Consider the following 14058-nt stretch of genomic DNA (forward strand, 5'->3'; position numbering starts at 1 on the left):
AGTGGTGCAGGCTCCTAGCCTGGGGATTTTTAAAAGGAAGTTAGATGAGCACCTTGCCGGGGTCATCTGACCCCGGTGCTCTTTCCTGCCAAGCAGGGGGTCGGACTAGATGATCTACCTAGGTCCCTTCCGACTCTACTATGAAACTATGAAACTAAGAGAAGTGGTGCTGGCTCCTACCCTGGGGATCTTTAGGAGGAGGCTGGATGAACACCTTGCTGGGGTTGTACTCTTTCCTGCCCATGGCAGGGGATCAGACTGGATGATCTGGTCAGGTCCCTTCTGACCCTACTAACTATGAAACTATGAAGTGCATCATTGTAGGCTGACTGATCGTGTCAAGTTCCAGGCTGCAGTGAGAGGGATAAAGCATTCTGAGAAATGAGAAAGAAAGCCTGTTTTTATGGCTTTGGGAAGCTCAGTCTCTTCACATTCCTGTCTTCTTGGATTCACATGGACCTTGGCCTGGGCTTCTGGTGGCAATTTTATAAGCTTGCCTTGCATAGGAAAGATTCTTCCACTAGCTGGCACTGTAGCTTTGCTCTTAGTCAGGCGAGTGACTCAGCAGGGTCAGTGAAGACTGGGCCTTGAACAGCAGCCTGCATCTGGGCTTTTCACAGCGTGACTCCTCCCCAAAGAAGCTGCAGGCGAGAAAAGACCTAAGAGGTTTAGGAAACGTTGGTTATGGTCATAGTGGTCTAAGGACATAGGCTGATGAGGTTTTTTGGGTAAATGTGATGTCTTTTATTAGGCCAACCAAATAGTTGAAAAAATCATTTCAGCTATTTAATTCGTCTAATAAAAGATATTGCGTTTACCTAAAGAACCTTGTCTGCCTAAGGGGTCTAGCACATCCTTTCTTATCGCTGGTGCTATGTTTGCCCAGCCTGACTGACATACTGGTGGCGGCTCTACCTTGCCCTCCTACCCCTGCTCGGAGACCACTATGCAACCCCTACGGATTTCACTTTGAGCAAGTTTAGCTTGAAACTCGACATGAGTTTAATCTGTTTACTTAGATATGCCACCTGTAATAATCTCTTTCCTGGTATTCCTACCCACCCAGTATACTTTAGACATTAACTTTCCTTTAGCCCTGGACTGGCCAAGGCTGCACCTTTTTTTTTATAGTGGTTATTCATAAGAAAAAATTCTGGCTTGCCACACATGGATCTTTTTTAAGTGCCTTTCAGTTTCTTTTTTCAGGTATTGAAGTGTCTCTGAAACTCCAGTCACCACAGTATGTTCTGCTGTGATCCAGTCAAAGCTTGAAACAGGACTGAGCAGGCTCAGTACTTGAACGAGATCACAAGCATTGCAATATCAGATCAGGCTCGTGGTCCAGTTATCACCTGCTTAAATGAAGACTCAGAAACCCCACTCCCTTCCCCTGCCTAGTGGGCAACTGGAGAATAACTTACCTATATGGGAGTACTTCTTTCTAGCCCTCATCAGTTCTCAGGACATGCACCAAAGCAGGCTGAGGGTTCGTAACCCTTATGGAAATATTCTGCTTTCTAATGCAGCAGTGGCTCCTCTAAGGATCCACTTGCATCTTTGATCCTCTGTTTCTCTTTTTATTTAAAGCATTCTTAATTCAACAATGCTACCTTACTATTTTGTTATTGTGTCTTTTTATGTTTCCAGTTGCTCTTTTTTTTTCCCTCTGAGCCTCTGCTGGCTAAAGCAGGAAGAGCTTGTATCTTTTTAACCCTGTGGCCAGAACTGAACATAGTATTTCTGGGTAGGAGGTGCCACTGTCTCGTATAGTGGCAGCACAGTCAGTCTCCTTGCATATGCCAACATAGTGTAGACTATTTAGTGCCACGGTTCACTGATCAAGTCTTTCATTGAACTACCTACAGTGACACCTTTTTGCATTTAAGTTGAAGCCCAGAAACTTATGCAAGTAGTTGGCCATAAGAACTGCCATTTACCAGCTTACATCATAGGTCTGGCCCAGTCTCCTGTGTCGCACAGAGCCAGAGAGTGAACTAGCTGCAGCAGCCCTGACCTCCGCACATGTTTCTCAGCATGTTTAAACCAAACCGCACCCTGGCCAGGGTTTTTTTTCCACTGTTCCTCTCCTACTTGCAGCCTCCAGTGTTTAACATCTAGGAAGTTCTGATTCAAAGCTGTACTGCTAACTCCCGTGCTCAGTAGCCACTGATGCCCCTTTCCTCCAAGAATGTGTCCAGTCCCTGTTTGAATCCGGATAACCTGTCAGCTTCCACAACATCTTATGGCAATGAGTTCCACACTTCAATTACACACTGTGTAAAATAACTTCCTGTTGTTGGTTTGGGTTGTTCATCAGAGAGACCTCTCCAGTAACCACATGAAAATATACTATAGGTGATTTCATAGACATTTGGGGCTGGAAGGAACCTTGTGAGATCCTCAAGTCCAGCCCCCCTGCTAGAGGCAGGAAGTCTGCAGGAATCAGATGATCCCAGCAAGATAAAGATCCAAATGCCTTTTGAATGAGTCTAGAGTAGGTGCTTGCACCACCTCTCAGGGGAGTCTGTTCCAGACCTTAGACACTTGGACTGTACAGAAGTTTTTCCTTATATCGAGGCTGAATCGGCCTTCTAGAAGTTTGTGGCCATTAGACCTAATTATCCCTTGGCAGAGTCCTGGTGAACAGGTATTCTCTCAGATCCTGATGCACCCCACTTATAGGCAGCCACCAAATCCCCGCCCTGAGCCTTCTCTTCGGTAGGCTGAAGCATCCCATGTCCCTCAGCCTCTCCTCATAAGGCTTGCTCTCTTGGTCTTTGATCATGCAGGTGGCTCTCTGGACTCTCTTGAGCTTATCCACATACCTCCTGAAGTGAGAGGCCCAAAACTGGAAGCAGTGCTCCAGCTGCAGCCTCCCTAAGGCCAAGTAAAGCATGAGGATGATGTCTCTGGTTTTGCTCGAGATGCATCGGTAGATACATGCCAGAGTTTTGTTTGCTCTGCCAGCCATAGCATCGCATTGGTGGCTTATGTTCGTCTTGTGATCATTCAAGACCCCTAAGTCCCTTCTGGTCACGGTGCTTTTGAGCATAGCACTGCCAAGCCTATAAGTATGATGCTTGTTTTTTCTCCCAAGGTGGAGTACCCTGCATTTCTCCACATTGAATGCCATCAGGTTTTGGTCTGCCCACTTTGTAAGCATGTCCAGGTCAGCCTGTCCTCCAGAGTGACTGCCTTCCCCCATAGTTTAGTTTTGTCCACGAACTTTGCCAATCTGCAACTGATGCCCAAATCCATGTAATTAATGAAAATATTGAAGAGTACCCAAGCACAGAGCCCTGGGGGACTACACTAGTAACCTTGTACCACGTTGATTTGTTCCCATCAACTAGTACCCTTTGTGTCTGACCCCGGAGCCAGTTCCCAGGCCATTGGACTGTGAGATGGTTGAGGCCTCAGTTCCCCAGCTTGCTCATGAGGACATCATGGGAGATCAGGTCAGGCCTTCTTGAAGTCCAGATAAATTACATCAACCTTGTCTCCCTTGTCCAGGCAATACATCACCTGGTCACAGAAGGAGATGAGGTTGGTCAGGCAAGACCTTCCAGTAATAAAACGATGTTCACTGGCATTCAGTAGGCTGCCTTCCATTAGCCTGTTGCAGATGGATCTCTTGATAATTTTCTCCAAGATCTTTCCAGGGATGGATGTCAGACTAATAGGTCTGTAATTCCCTGAATCTTCTTTCTTCCCTTTCCTGAAGATTGAGACCACATTGGCTCCTTTCCAGTCTTCCGGTACATCACCCAAGCACCACGAGCTTTCAGATATCTCGGCCCTAGGGCATGCTATGATGTCCACCAACTCTTTTAAGACTCTGGGGTGTAATCTGTCCGGGCTTACGGATGTCAAGCCTCTCAGTGTTTTCTCACCAGATCTACATCAATTGTGGTCCCATTTCCCGAGCCCTGGTTGCTTTGCGTCCTGTCTGACAGTGTGACCCCCTTGGGTGGGTGGAAAACTGATGTAAAGTAATCATTTAAGAGATTGGCCCCCTGTGAGATCAGCTGGGGCAGCTGACGGCTGACACCCAAGAAAAGGCCAGTGTTGCTTTTGTTCTTCCTCTGACTTCCAACATATCTGAAGAACAACTTTTTGAGATACTTGATTCTGGTGGCTGTCTTGAGTTCAGATGCTGCCTTGGCTTTCCTGAACTGCACCCTACCAGTAAGGAGTACTCCTCCTTTGTGGTGATTCATAGTTTTACATCTGGTGGAAGCTTCTCTTGTGTCAAGAGACCCAGAAGTTCCCTGCTGAGCTAAGGGTGCTCCCCTGCCCTCTGAGTGCACTTCCTGTGGGACGGGATGGACTTCCCTTGCACACTGAGGATTGAGTTCTTTAGGAACAGCCATTCCTCATGGTCTCTTAGTGCCTGACTGACCAGTCTCCTGAGTTTCTAGAAGTAGCCTTCCCAAAGTTCAGGATTTGTTTCGCTGAGGGATTTGCCCACCCTGTGTTGCACAGACAAAGTAATCAAATCTTGGTCCCTGTCACCAAGCTTGCCCTCGATCCTCAGATCACTCACCAGATCATCCCCTTTGGCCAGAACCAAATCCAACAGCGCCTCTCCCGTAGTTGACCTGTAGACCTCTTGCATTAGATAAAGGTCATCAGTGCAGGCGAAGAAGTTACACAACCAGTCAGGCTGGTTGGCCATGTGCTGATCCCACAAGATGACAGGAAGGTTGAAGTCTCCCATGACGAACATATGTTGGGAATGTGAGGCCTCAGCCAGTTCCCTGTTGAATTTGAGATTCAGTTTTTCTTCTTGGTTAGGAGGTCTGTAATAGACTCCTACAAGTCTATCCTCTTCCCCATGTTCCCCCCCATATTTTAACCCAGAGGGTCTCAAGATGCCCTTCATGGTTAATGAATACAGTTTGAAGGGAAGTGTGCCGCTCCTTGACATAGAGTGATACACCTCCACCCCTCTTCCCAACACGATCTCTGCTGTAGAGGGTATTGCCTTCTATACCTACTGACCAATTATAGGAGGAGTCCTGCCAGGTCTCTGTTATCCCTACGAGGTCATAATCATTATTGGTCAGGAAGAGGTCCAGCTCCTCTTGCTTGTTACCCAAACTCCTGGCACTGGTGTACAGGCAGTTGAGTCTGCCATGGGAAGCCCTAAGCTTCCTTATGTCATGGGGCATAACCTTTCCTTGGGCTCTCATCAGAGTGGGTTCCCTTGGGCTACCTAAGCTGTTTCTGCTGAGATTGGCATGATCTGGGCTAGAACTGTTGATTTGACTGCCCATCCTCCAATGATCTTAGTTTAAAGCCCTGTCGAGTAGGTCAGCCATGCTGGCCAAAAAGAGCTGCTTCCCTTTCCAGGTGAGGTGGAGGCCATCCCTTCCCAACAGTCCTCTAGCTTTCTCACTGAAGTGCAGAATGTGGTCAAAGAAGCCAAACCCCTCACAATGGCACCATCGCCATCTGTTCACTTCACCCCTTAGTGAGTCTTCTGTTCACCTCACCCCTGATCTGCCCCTCAGGCTTGATGCTAGCTCAGTGCTCCGCGTGTTGCTAAAAATTTCTGTGGTGCTGAATTGTGGGATCTGAATGTTCTTGGTGCAATACAGATTTATCAGAGGGGTGGGCACCACCTGAGCTCTGGAGAAAAAAGGATTGGGCTGCTCAGAGCGAATGTGTTCCAGGGTTGCAGCTTTGGAGCTCTCTGGTCTCTCTGAAACTGATACAGCCACTCCACACTAAGAGCAGGGCCTCCAGGCTTAAGCCCTGACAGCCCTGCTCTTGGTACAGAGCCACTGTGTCAGTCTTGGTGAGACCAGAGAGCCCCAGGAAAGCTGCTTCTAGGGCAGGGGTCAGCAATCCTCGGCACGTGTGCTGAGCACGGCACACAAGGCAATTTTGCTCAGTACACCACCACCACCAGCCTGGGCTCTAGGCAGCTGCTGCCAGCCATGAAGCCCAGGCTGCTCCCGGCAGGCAGCTGGGCAGCTGCAAGCCCTGCTGCAAGCAGACTGGTCTCCTTGGTTTGGCAGCAGCTACCCCAAGCCTGAGCCAGTTGCAGCCAGGAAGCTGTAAAGATCTGCTGCAGGCTCCGGCATTAGCTCCATACCGGTGAGTGCACAAGTGCCTTGGAGTGGATGGTGGGTGAGGTGCCTGAGGCAGCACAACCCCAGCCTCTCCCCTGCCACTGGCACAGAGCTACTGACTGGACTCTGGAGCCTGGCACAGCTGTTTGTAGCCAGCCTGGGCTCTGGGCAGCTGCAGCAGGCTCCACAGTCCCGGCATCAGCTCCATGCTGGCAGTGACTGCACATGCACCTCAGAGCGCACAGCGGGAGGGCGGTGCTGCCTCAGGCCCTATCCTCACCATCCACTCCAAGGCGTGCGTGCACCTGCCAGTATGGAGCTGATGCCAGAGCCTGGAACAGCCGTTTGCAGCCTGCCCAGGCTCTGGTAGTTGCTGCCAACCACAGAGCCCAGGCTGCTTGCAGCAGGGCTTGCAGCTGAGCCTCTCTAGTGGCAAGTCACAGCTGTGCAGGTGAAGAACAGTCAGCAGGTTTTTTTCCCTCCTCTTGTGACTGCTCCACTAAACCAAATAACACTAAGCCGCTTAGCATTCATTCAGCTTACAGCGCAAGGTATAACAAGACCCAAAGGCTGGAGTCTTGCTGGCTTTATCGCAGTAGATGAAAACAGGAGCTGGTTGAAGGGGATATTGCTGCAGTTGCTGTATTTGTGCAACTGACTGCAATCTTGCAGGACTTCACTGTGAGTTGATGCTTCAGCTGCCGCTGCAGTCCCCATGCGAGCATATCTTATCCGCAGCTTCTGAGTACCTTCTTTCAGGTGATCTGATTTTTGGTCTCGGGTCCTTTGGCCTATTTGACCAGCTGAGATGAGGCCTCCAGAGAATCTCATACATGTAGATTAGGTCACTGTAATTAAGTCATACCTTTTCCCCAGAAGTAGATGCAGGTTTCCAGTTGCCCCCTAGACCCCATACAGCTCCATGCCTTGCTTCTGCTGTTGGCCAAGGGTTAGGAAAATGATTTGCTAATATTCTTCTGGACAGTTCAGTGGAAAGGCTGGGTTTCAACATACAGCATAGGTTAGAAAAACAAGTATTGTGATGCACAAGGACCGGATTTTAAAGCAGTACTGAAAATACCATGCTTATACAAGAATTAACTTGGGTTTTTTAGCCTCTACCGTGAATACTGAGTCAGTTATGAGCCACTGTTGTATGAAGGAAAGGGCTGAGACAGCCAAGAAAAATAATGAAGGGTTCAGAGACTTTTCCTTGTAGACTGGGAAAGTCAGAACTGTATGCCTGGGTGGGAAAGACCAGGGTGGAAAGAAGTAACTTGAGCATTTTTTCTGCCTCTTAAGTATTTTTCTGCTCGTTATACAGCCATTTTTTTCTACTTACTATAGCAACGTTCATTGAAACTAAAAGGTAGAATACAGTGCAAGAAATGATTCTGATACAAAGCATCCTTAGCTTCCTGGCACACAGTCAAGAAGGATGTGCCTTTTAACAGGGCTCAAGGAGACAAGTTTTCTAGCTGAAGAGCTAGGCAGTTTTCTGAGAGAAGTAGTCACAAGCTGCTTTGCAACCTGGACGAGTCCCCCTTATGGACTGGTTATTCCGCAGCAGCAAGGTTTCTTGTACGGGCACTACAGGGCACAAATCGATGATTGTTCTGTCTCAGTGGTGTTCTGAAAGGGGTGAGATGTCTGCCACAGAGCTATTCAGCAGCTGCTTTCCATACGCTGAGTTTGAATCGTTTCTCTAGAGAAGGAAGAAACCCCCAGAAAGAGCTCATTATGGCTCCTTTCCCACCTGCAGAGTTCAAAGGACACTGTTCAGCTACTCATTGCTGTGTCAAATAGGGAAGGTCTCTGTTACAAGAGCCTCTGGCAGTTCAGGCTGTGACTTCGCCAGCTAAGTTGTAAGACGTGGCTAGGATTTAAACAGGAGGTGACCAAAAGTGGCAGCTAAAAGGACTAGGTTTTTTGGCCGGTTGTCCTCTCCCTGGACTCCCACCTAGTTATGGGGATGCTGCAGAAGTCTTGAATAAGACCAAAATGGAACCAGTTAGTTAAGTCGTCCTGGTTTCAAGGATGTATTTCATAGCCGTGTTGGTCTGAGACAGAAAGAAATGCAAAACTCTAGAACACTTGATACCTTTTATTAGACCAACTAAGAAATTGCAAAAAATATATATATTTTTAGTAAAAGGTATCACCTCTGAACCAAGCTTTCTAGAGTTTTGCATTTTTTTTAAGTCTCCCATGGCACTTAGGAAGTTACCATAATAGCAGAGGATGTTTGGCTGTGTGGGCAATTGCAGTTCTGCTTGCATAAGCTCCAGTCTTCTCTGACAATTTTCTGCCTTGAAACAGATGCCTTGTTTCACCTTGGAGTTGGTTTTGCACTTTCCCATAGTCTGTAAAGGACTTTGAGCTTTCAGGTTAAAATACACTCAAAAGGAAGATTTATTTTTTTTACTTAAAAAATTGGACCCAGCAAACGGTAGGTTTGTGAACTTCTGCTTCCCAGCCAACATTTTTAGAAGTGGTTGAGGTCTTTGGAGTGGTTCAGTCCTCATGTGTCCAGCTTGAAGCATCTGAAAGGGGCCTGGTTTGTAACACCATCCTGATAAATCGTCTTGCTTTTATTTTTTTATTTTTTTTAACCCAAATTGCAAATGGCTGGAATACTGCATGTTTCCTTCCAAAATGCTGCAGAGGGACCCGGTGGGTCCCTCACCCATCTTGTATCACTCCCCCTCACTGAGCGGGGAGACTGTTGTGCTTCATGGCAGGTGTCGTCTGACCAGGGACTACAAAAGAGGACTGGAGCACGAGGCCCTGGAGTGATGCCTTCAGAATTGCAGCAGTCCAGGGTTTAGCTTGCTTGCTTTAAAGGACTAAACCCATTTCAGATCAAGCTGTAATTCTGTTGGCGTGTGAGGCCAGAGGGCCCCATGGTGTGTTAGACAAGGTGGGTTATATCTGAGTTGGGCACAAGTGATGCCAGGCCCCCTCGTTTCCTTCTGTAACAGCCTCTGGGCATGTTTAGCTCCCCAGGCTCTCAGTGAAGTGGAGGTAGGGACCTCTTCCTTATGTCCTTTCCTGGGAATATATATATGTTTTTCCTGAGCGAGGCATTGTAGCAGGGAGCCAAAGACCCATGTCACTACAAAGGGGAAGGTACAGCTGGCTAGCCTGGCTGTGTAGGTGGGCCAGCAGCTGAGACAAGGCCAGATGCACAGTAAGCTGGAAGAATAGGGCAGACTCACAAGCAGCCATAGGACAGACTGCAAGCAGCAAAGCTAAGCTATAACGGCAGAGCTGGCTTGGCCCAGGGGCCCGAGAAGGCATGGCACCAGGGTCTGGGGGCCTAAGAAGGGCCCAGAACCTGAGAAGGGGCAGGCCTGAGGGCCCAGAAGCCAAGGTCTGGTGCAATGAGCCTAGGCTGAGAAGGGCACAGCCAGAGAAAAGGGGCCAAAGCCAAGAAAGCTGAAGCCCCAACAAAGGTTTTGAAACCCGAGAGAGGGCCAAGCATTGTGGGACTGGCAGCCCCCCTGAAATAATATCATGTACTCCTGTGAGACATGGGCATGGCTATAGGGGAAGGTGGAGGCCACGAAAATAGCCTTTAAGACACTACATGTCCCAGGGCACCAGTAGGGCTGGAAGGGCCACAGGCAAACAATAAGGAAGGGCACCCCAAGGGATCGGACCGAGCAGGACCTGCAGCATCACAGGTCCTGTCGGAGGTGTGTAAAGTAGCCGGTCAGTGTTCTGTAATGTCAAACAGTGCAGTGTCAGTCCCAGCTTGGGAGAGGCTGCAAGTCAGGTGTTTTGAATTACTGGAAGGCATTTCTTAGGAATAAAGACATCATATCCTGATAACTGTTTTATGACCGTTGTGTCACTGGGAGCTGGTGTTACCATGTGAGTGATAGGAAAGAGGCAATGACTAGCCCAGGACATCAGTGGCAGTGCTGGGAACTTTATTCATACGCAAGTTCCTACTTTTGGTTTCTTGCTGTGGGCTTGGGATGGCTGTCCCTGATTTTGGGCCTGGCCCATGACTTGAGTGGCAAGATTACCCCCTCGAGAGACCCAAAGCTGTGCTCCGTAAATGCTTTGGAGACTGGTTGGCCAATCCTTCCTTTAGAGCTGTCACAGATGTTCCTTTATCTAATAAATGCATGTTAATCCTGACCAGTTCTTCTTTCGTTCCCTGACCTCCCGCAGTTTTACAGCGCGTCAGGAATGCCGACGAAGCACCTTTCGGACAGCGTCTGTGCTGTGTGCGGGCAGCAGATCTTCGTGGATGTCAGTGAAGAAGGGATCATAGAGAACACGTATAGACTCTCCTGCAATCATGTGTATCCTTTTCTGGACACAGTGCCTCGTGCAACCTGCTTCCTACCAGCGTTTTTGTCTCCAATTCTGGTACGGAGGGCTGTTCTTGGTGCCATTTGACATAGGCTGTGCACATCTTGGGGGGCAGGATGTACTGTCTGGGGCTGAGGTGAAAGGAATATATACACTCCCTTGCCTCTTCAGTTGGCTTAATGTTTTCTATTGTAAACTTGCGTTTCTGGCTGATCAGCACCCGAATTTAAAGTGTTCCATGGGAAAACACCCAGGTGCCCTAGGAAGCTGGTACTGTGTATCAGTAGATAGAGGTCATAGCATGGGTGCCATTGGATCCAGCCCACAGAGCCAGGAAATTTAGCAGTGTTTCAGTGGCATGGGACTGCCCTGCTGCTGGGTCCAGGCAGCTGTGCCTGTGCTGTGCAGCTGAGGCTGGGGAAATGCGGCATCAGAGAAAAGTGGCACCAGCTTGCCCCAGACCCAAGCGGGGTTGCTCCAGCCTCATCTCTGGAAAGCTGCAGACTGCTGTCCTAACATGATACCAGGTTGGCAGTTTGCTGCTGGAGGTGCTGTCTTCCAGATGAGCCATAGGAGCAATGGTCTGAGTACGGCTTGGAGAGCTTTGGCTTGCAGAGGTTGGCATCCCAGTCAGATTCCTGCTGGGGGGGATTTCACTCTGCTGCCGTGAATTCCCCCTGCAGTTTCCAGTACGGGAGGTATTTTCATTTTCTCCGAAAAGGAAACCTTGGGCAGCATTCCAGCAGGGGAGCAAAGCAGCTAAGCACATAAGCAACATGTACGTTGGCACCAGGAATTGCTTTCTTATCCTTTTAATCAAGGGACAATGTGTTAATTAGATCAGATGTTTTTCTGCCAGGCACCAGGGAGTTTCCTAGTGGAGTGTTGGAGCCTTCCCGTCTGGGCTCACCAGCTGTCATTTCAGCTAAAACAGCTAATAATGAAACCACTTCTATCTGTGGTCTTTGTGACTTGCCTGTAGGGTGGAAAAGAGCTTGGTTTGGACCCTAGTTCTCCAGGGATAAGCACCCACCACTGAAACAGACACTGAGAGATCCTTGTTGATGTTGAACCTGGCACAAAGGTTCAACTATCACAAGTGACTCTCCAGGCTAGGCTTGAAAAGCTTGCACTGTTTCCCCCAGAGCGGGAAGGTGGTTTCTTATCACATTTTTCAGGGTGTGGTTTTCTCTGTAAGCCAGGTGGTACTGGCATTAGGAAAACGTTCAAACATTGCATGCAAGAAATAGTTGAATGCAGTTTCACAAATGGAAGGTCTGAGTTGCTTATGCAAATAGTGAGTCTGGGGCTTTTTGTTCCATGCTTATGATGCAGCTGGCAGTTTTTTTTCATACCTTTTGTGCTTCCAGCAGGTATGGTGCCTTGGCCTAGCAAGCATGATCTGTTGAAAACCAACCCAAGCCACTTGTTCTACCTCTTTGGCTCTGTATAAACACTGGTTGCAGCATATGATGTTGTTCTGGTCTGGGGTTGCTCACGTTGAGACATCCACTTATCCATGTGAAGGCTGGAGACCACCTCATGTGGTATTTTATTTGCAGGTCCCTGAGCCCTAAAATATGGCAAATCCAGTACACAGAGCAAACCAACTACTTGCTTCCATTGCCCTAGTTAGCAGCACCACTGAAAATTTCCATTAAGCTTCAGAGTGAAGCTGCTTGGAAGAACCACTGGAGCACTGTGCCCTTTGAAGCGGACACCATCTTATTGCATTGGTCGCTTATTGCTAGCCAGATCCTGGGGCTTTTAGCAAAAAAATGTGCAAACAAGTGTGTGCTCCTTGAAACCCTTGTCATCCTGCTTGGATGATAAAGCTTTCCCTAGCATGGCTTTCCATGATCACCTTGATAAATATCCTTTTTTATTTCAGAAGAAACTTTAGATTTGGGAGCAGCCTACAAATCTCAGAGTCTGAACTAATCTTACTGTCACTTGTCTTACTGTTTTACATTAATTTTAATTGTTTAATTATCTTAATATAATTTTAACTTAAGGATAAATAAGTATTCAGGGTTTTTGTTTTAAGACTGTATTATTAAAACTTGAGTAGCTGGCATATTAGACTTGGTAAAATCTAGAGTTGAGGATAGGATTAATTTCCCACTGGGTTAAAGGAGACAAAGCTTGTACCCTGCATCAGCTGTTTAGTGATGACTGTCCACATGCATACTCGTAAGTGGAAGTGAGACTAATAGTTTAGTCACCTTTCATTGAGAATAAGCTCTGGCAGTTCATCTTCCACTTTTCACACGGTAAAGATGTACGTGCAGGCAGTTAACACGGAGTAGCTGAAGCAGGGAAAACCTCAGCCCACTCTTTGCAGTGAGGTATTTACGTATCTGTACCCCATGTTGGTTTTCGGGTTTCAGATGGCAGTAACTTATTTGTTGGTTGGTTCATTTTGAACTTTTACTGTGGGCTAACAGATCTAATTGTACGTCCTTGCATGCAGTCTGATCTCACTCATGGCTTGCTGTACAACTAGGAGGGATGTGTAGAACATGCGGGTGTGTAGCACATCTGTACAGAACGGCACTACCAGCCTATGACCTTCAGCCTGTTTGCAGCAGCACCATGGACAGGACCCCACATGCAAGGCAATCCATAAACGGATCCATTCTCCAAGAGTCAGTAGCTTGGGCCTAGTGATGACCCTGGTCTTGTTTCACTGCAATATCCCTTCCTTGCTTTCTCTCCTTGTCCTGGACCTTTCCTTCCATTTTTCTCTTCAGTCTCAAAAACTAATAGTTCCCATCTTGCTATCTTCCTTCAGATCTACAGCTCAGCTGTGCTGCTCCAACTAGCTGTTTGTTCTGTCACTTCCAACCTCACCTATTTCATCATCTCACCTGTTTTCTATCCCTTTCTCCTTTCTGCCTGTTCTGTCGCTTCTCTGTCCTGATTAAAATACCACAGCACCATCAAGAAAGTGCTATAATTCTGTTGCCTTCCCCTCCCTCCCCTTATACCATTCCTATTTCTCCTTTACTAGTCCTGGCACAGTGCATCAGGGTAAATTCAGTGACGGGCTTGTCAAGGTACAGACTGTGTTTGTTGTAATGCGGAGAGCATACTAAAGCATTTCTGTGGCCAGGTCACTCTTTCTATGACCACGTCTTTAAATGCTTAGATGCAGGAGTTGAAGTAGATGTCATCTACTTGGATTTTAAGAAGGCCTTCGACACGGTATCCCATCCTCTTCTCATAAACAAATTGAACGGCTCTGCTTAGACTATTACACAATTACATGGGTGGCAAATTGGCTGAAGGGTCATACCCAGAGAGTGGTGGTGGACAGATCAGTATCGGCCTGGAAAGATGTGGGCAGTGGGCTCCCCCAGGGCTCTGTCCTTGGGCCGGTGCTGTTCAGTATCTTCATCAGTGACCTGGATGAGGGTATGGAAAGCACTCTGTCCAAGTTCGCAGATGACACCAAACTATAGGGCGAAGCAAACATACTGATGGGAAGAAACTGAATCCAGGTGGACCTGGACAGGTTAGAGAAGTGGGCAGAGAACAATAGACAACTGCCCCTGCTGGCCCGCTGAGCAACCCTTGCAAAGCCAGCAGACCAAGGCACTTAACGGAGCCCACCCCTGCCCCAGCCCTGGCACAATCTGTGGGCAAGGCA

At 48.0% G+C, this 14058-nt stretch overlaps 1 long non-coding RNA gene across 1 annotated transcript; it reads left to right on the forward strand.

Annotated features, from left to right (window-relative positions):
* The first annotated feature begins 3469 nt into the window (after positions 1-3469).
* LOC109306863 lies at positions 3470-11708 on the forward strand. The gene is made up of 3 exons (XR_002100129.1): positions 3470-3498; positions 5613-5616; positions 10263-11708. It is a non-coding gene; the product is annotated as an uncharacterized LOC109306863 (long non-coding RNA).
* The last annotated feature ends 2350 nt before the right edge of the window (positions 11709-14058 follow it).

The sequence above is a fragment of the Crocodylus porosus genome, unplaced genomic scaffold (genome assembly GCF_001723895.1).
Source record: "Crocodylus porosus isolate Cpor-Errol unplaced genomic scaffold, CroPor_comp1, whole genome shotgun sequence".
In the NCBI taxonomy this organism is placed as follows: domain Eukaryota; kingdom Metazoa; phylum Chordata; order Crocodylia; family Crocodylidae; genus Crocodylus; species Crocodylus porosus.